This window comes from Olea europaea, unplaced genomic scaffold, assembly GCF_002742605.1.
Source record: "Olea europaea var. sylvestris unplaced genomic scaffold, O_europaea_v1 scaffold106, whole genome shotgun sequence".
Lineage (NCBI taxonomy): Eukaryota > Viridiplantae > Streptophyta > Magnoliopsida > Lamiales > Oleaceae > Olea > Olea europaea.
This window is the reverse complement of record NW_019227947.1, coordinates 748,133-752,756: the sequence shown is the minus strand read 5'-3', so window position 1 is coordinate 752,756 and position 4,624 is coordinate 748,133.

Sequence of the window (4,624 nt, the reverse complement as noted above, 5' to 3'; positions counted from 1 at the left end):
AATTCGCAAAAAATGAACAAACCTGAAGTTATCATGAAATGAAGAACCACTTTTCTTTAGCTCAATTCCAATCGAATTAGACTAGCAATTTGCCAAAAATGAACAAACCAGAAATTATCATGAAATGAAAAACCATTTTTCTTTGTCTCGATTCCAATCGAATTAGATTAGCAATTCGCCAAAAATGAACAAATCCAAAGTTATCATGAAATCAAAAGCCACTTTTCATTGGCTCGATTCCAATCGATTTACACTAGCAATTCGTCAAAAACGAACAAATCCGAAGTAATCATGAAATGAAAAACCACTTTTTATTTGCTCGATTCCAATTGAATTAGACTAGCAATTCGCCAAAAACGAACAAACCCAAAGTTATCATGAAATCAAAATCTACCTTTCATTGGCTCGATTCCAATCGATTAGACTAGCAATTCGCCAAAAACGAACAAACTCGAAGTTATCATGAAATCAAAAGCCACTTTTCATTGGCTCTATTCCAATGCATTTAGACTAGCAGTTCACCAAAAATGTACAAACCCGAAGCTATCGTGAAATCAAAAACCACTTTTCATTAGCTCGATTCCAATCGAATTAGATGAGCAATTCACCAAAAATGAACAAACCCGAAGTTATCATGAAAACAAAATCCACTTTTCATTAGCTCGATTCCAATCGATTTAGACTAGCAATTCTCCAAAAAACGAACAAACCTGAAGTTGTCATGAGATGAAAAATGACTTTTCATTGGCTCGATTCCAATCGAATTAGACTAGCAACTCGCCAAAAACGAACAAACCCAAAATTATCATGAAATCAAAAGCCACATTTCATTGGCCCGATTCCAATCAATTTAGACTAGCAATTCGTAAAAAATGAACAAATCCGAAGCTATCATTAACGAAAAACCACTTTTCATTGGCTCGATTCCAATCGAATTAGACAAGTATTTTGCCAAAAATGAACAAACCCGAAGTTGTCGTGAAACGAAAAACCGCTTTTCATTGGCTCGATTCCAATCGAATTAGACTAGCAATTCGCCAAAAATGAACAAACCCAAAGTTATCATGAAATCAAAAGCGACTTTTCATTGGCTCAATTCCAATCGATTTAGACTAGCAATTCGCCAAAAATGAACAAACCTAAACTTATCATGAAAATGACAAACCACTTTTCATTGGCTCGATTCCAATCGAATTAAACTAGCAATTTACCAAAAATGATCAAACCTGAAGTTATCATGAAATCAAAAACCACTTTTCGTTAGTTCGATCCAAAACGTATTAGACTAGCAATTCTCGAAAAAATGAACAAACCCGAAGTTATCGTGAAATCAAAAACAACTTTTCATTGGCTCAATGCCAATCAAATTAGACTAGCAATTCGCCAAAAATAAACAGATCCGAAGTTATCATTAGATCAAAAACCACTTTTCATTAGCTGGATTCGAATCGAATTAGACTACCAATTTGCCAAAACGAACAAAATCGAAGATATCATGAAATCAAAAGCCACTTTTCATTGGCTCGATTCCAATCGATTTAAACTAGCAATTCGCCAAAAATGTACAAACCCGAAGCTGTCATGAAATCAAAAGCCACTTTTCATTGGCTCGATTCCAGTCGAATTGGACTACCAATTCGCTAAAAACGAACAAACCCTAATTTATCATGAAATGAAAAGCCACTTTTCGTTGGCATGATTCCAATCGAATTAGACTTGCAATTCGCCAAAAACTAACAAACCCGAAGTTATCATGAAATCAAAAACCACTTTTCGTAGGCTTGATTCCAATCGGTTTAGACAAGCAATTCGCCTAAAAGGAACAAACTCGAAGTTATCATGAAATGAAAAATCTCTTTTCATTGGTTCGATAACAATCGAATTAGACTAGCAACTCGCCAAAAACAAACAAACTCGAAGTAATCATGAAATCAAAATCCACTTTTCATTGGCTCGATTCCAATCGAATTAGACTAGCAGTTCGCCAAAAACGAACTATCCCAAAGTTATCATGAAATGAAAAACCAGTTTTTGTTGGCTTGATTCCAATTGAATTAGACTAGCAATTCGCCAAAAACGAACAAAATCGAAGTAATCATGAAATCAAAATCCACTTTTCATTAGTTCGATTCCAATCGATTTGGACTAGCAATTCGCCAAAAACGAACAAACCCGAAGTTATCATGAAATGAAAAACCACTTTTCTTTTGCTCGATTCAAATAGAGTTAGACTAGCAATTCACCAAAAACGAACAAACCCGAAGTTATCATTAAATCAAAAGCGACTTTTCATTGGCTCAATTCCAATCGATTTCGACTAGCAATTTGTAAAAAACGAACAAATCCGAAGTTATCTTCAAAATGAAAAATCACTTTTCATTGGCTCGATTCCAATCGAATTAGACTACCAATTCACCAAAAATGAACAAACCAGAAGTTATCATGAAATCAAAAATCACTATTCATTAGCTCGATTCTAATCGAATTCGACTAGCAATTCGAGAAAAAAAGAACAAACCCGAAGTTATCATGAAATCAAAAGCCACTTTTCATTGGCTCAATTCCAATCAAATTAGACTAATAATTCACCAAAAATGAACAGATCCGAAGTTATCATAAAATCAAAAATCACTTTTCATTAGCTGGATTCGAATCGAACTGGACTACCCATTCGCCAAAATGAACATACCCGAATATATCAAGAAATCAAAAGCCGCTTTTCATTGGCTCGATTCCAATCGAATTGGACTACCAATTTGCCAAAAACGAACAAACCCGAAGTTATCATGGAATGAAAAATCACTTTTCTTTGGCTCTATTCCAATGGAATTAGACTACCAATTCGCCAAAACGAACAAACCCAAAGATATCATGAAATCAAAAGACACTTTTCATTGGCTCGATTCCAATCGATTAGACTCGTAATTCGTAAAAAATGAACAAACCAGAAGTTATCATGAAATGAAGAACCACTTTTCTTTAGCTCGATTCCAATCGAATTAGACTAGCAATTTGCCAAAAACGAACAAACCCGAAGTTATCATGAAATGAAAAACCATTTTTCTTTGGCTCGATACCAATCGAATTAGATTAGCAATCCGCCAAAAATGAACAAATCCAAAATTATCATGAAATCAAAAGCCACTTTTCATTGGCTCGATTCCAATCGATCTGCACTAGCAATTCGCCAAAAATGAACAAATCCGAAGTAATCATGAAATGAAAAACCACATTTTATTGGCTCGATTCCAATTGAATTAGACTAGCAATTCGCCAAAAATGAACAAACTCGAAGTTATCATGAAATCAAAATCTACCTTTCATTAGCTTGATTCCAATCGATTAGACTAGCAATTCGCCAAAAATGTACAAACCCGAAGTTATCATGAAATGAAAAATCACTTTTCTTTAGCTCGATTCTAATTGAATTAGACTAGCAATTTGCCAAAAACGAACAAACCCGATGTTATCATGAAATGAAAAACCATTTCTCTTTGGCTCGATTCCAATCGAATTACATTAGCTATTCGCCAAAAAAGAACAAACCCAAAGTTATCATGAAATGAAAAACCACTTTTCTTTTGCTCGATTCTAAGCGAATTAGACTAGCAATTCGCCAAAAATGAACAAATCCGAAGTCATCATGAAATCAAAAGCCACTTTTCATTTGCTCAATTCGAATCGATTTAAACTAGCAATTCGCCAAAAATGAACAAACCCGAAGTTATCATCAAATGAAAAACCACTTTTCTTTGGCTCGATTCGAATCGAATTAGATTAGCAATTCGCCAAAAACGAACAAACTCTAAGTTATCATGAAATCAAAAGTCACTTTTCAATGGCTCGATTCCAATCGATTTACACTAGCAATTCGCCAAAAACGAACAAACCCAAAGTTATCCTGAAATGAAAAACCACTTTTCTTTGGCTCGATTCCAATTGAATTAGACTACCAATTCGCCAAAAATAAACAAACCCGAAGTTATCATGAAACGAAAAAATCACTTTTCATTGGCTCGATTCAAATCGAATTAGACTAGCAGTTCGCCAAAAAATGAACAAACCCGAAGTTATCATGAAATGAAAAACAACATTTTATTGGCTCGATTTCAATTAAATTAGACTAGCAAATCGCCAGAAACTTAAAAACCCGAAGTTACCATGGAATCAAAATCCTCGTTTCATTAGCTTGATTCCAACCGATATAGACTAGCAATTCGCCAAAAATGAACAAACCCGAAGTTACCATGAAATGAAAAACCACTTTTCTTTTGCTCGATTCAAATCGAATTAGACTAGCAATTCGTCAAAAATGAAGAAACCTGAAGTTATCATCAAAATGAAAAACCACTTTTCTTTGGCTCGATTCCAATCGAATTAGACTAGCAATTCGTAAAAAATGAACAAACCCGAAGTTATCATGAAATCAAAAACAACTTTTCATTAGCTCGATTCTAATCGAATTAGACTAGCAATTCGCTAGAAATGAACAGATCCGAAGTTATCATGAAATCAAAAACCACTTTTCATTAGCTGGATTTGAATCGAATTAGACTACCAATTCGCCAAAACGAACAAACCCGAAGATATCATGAAATCAAAAGTCACTTTTCATTGGCTCGAT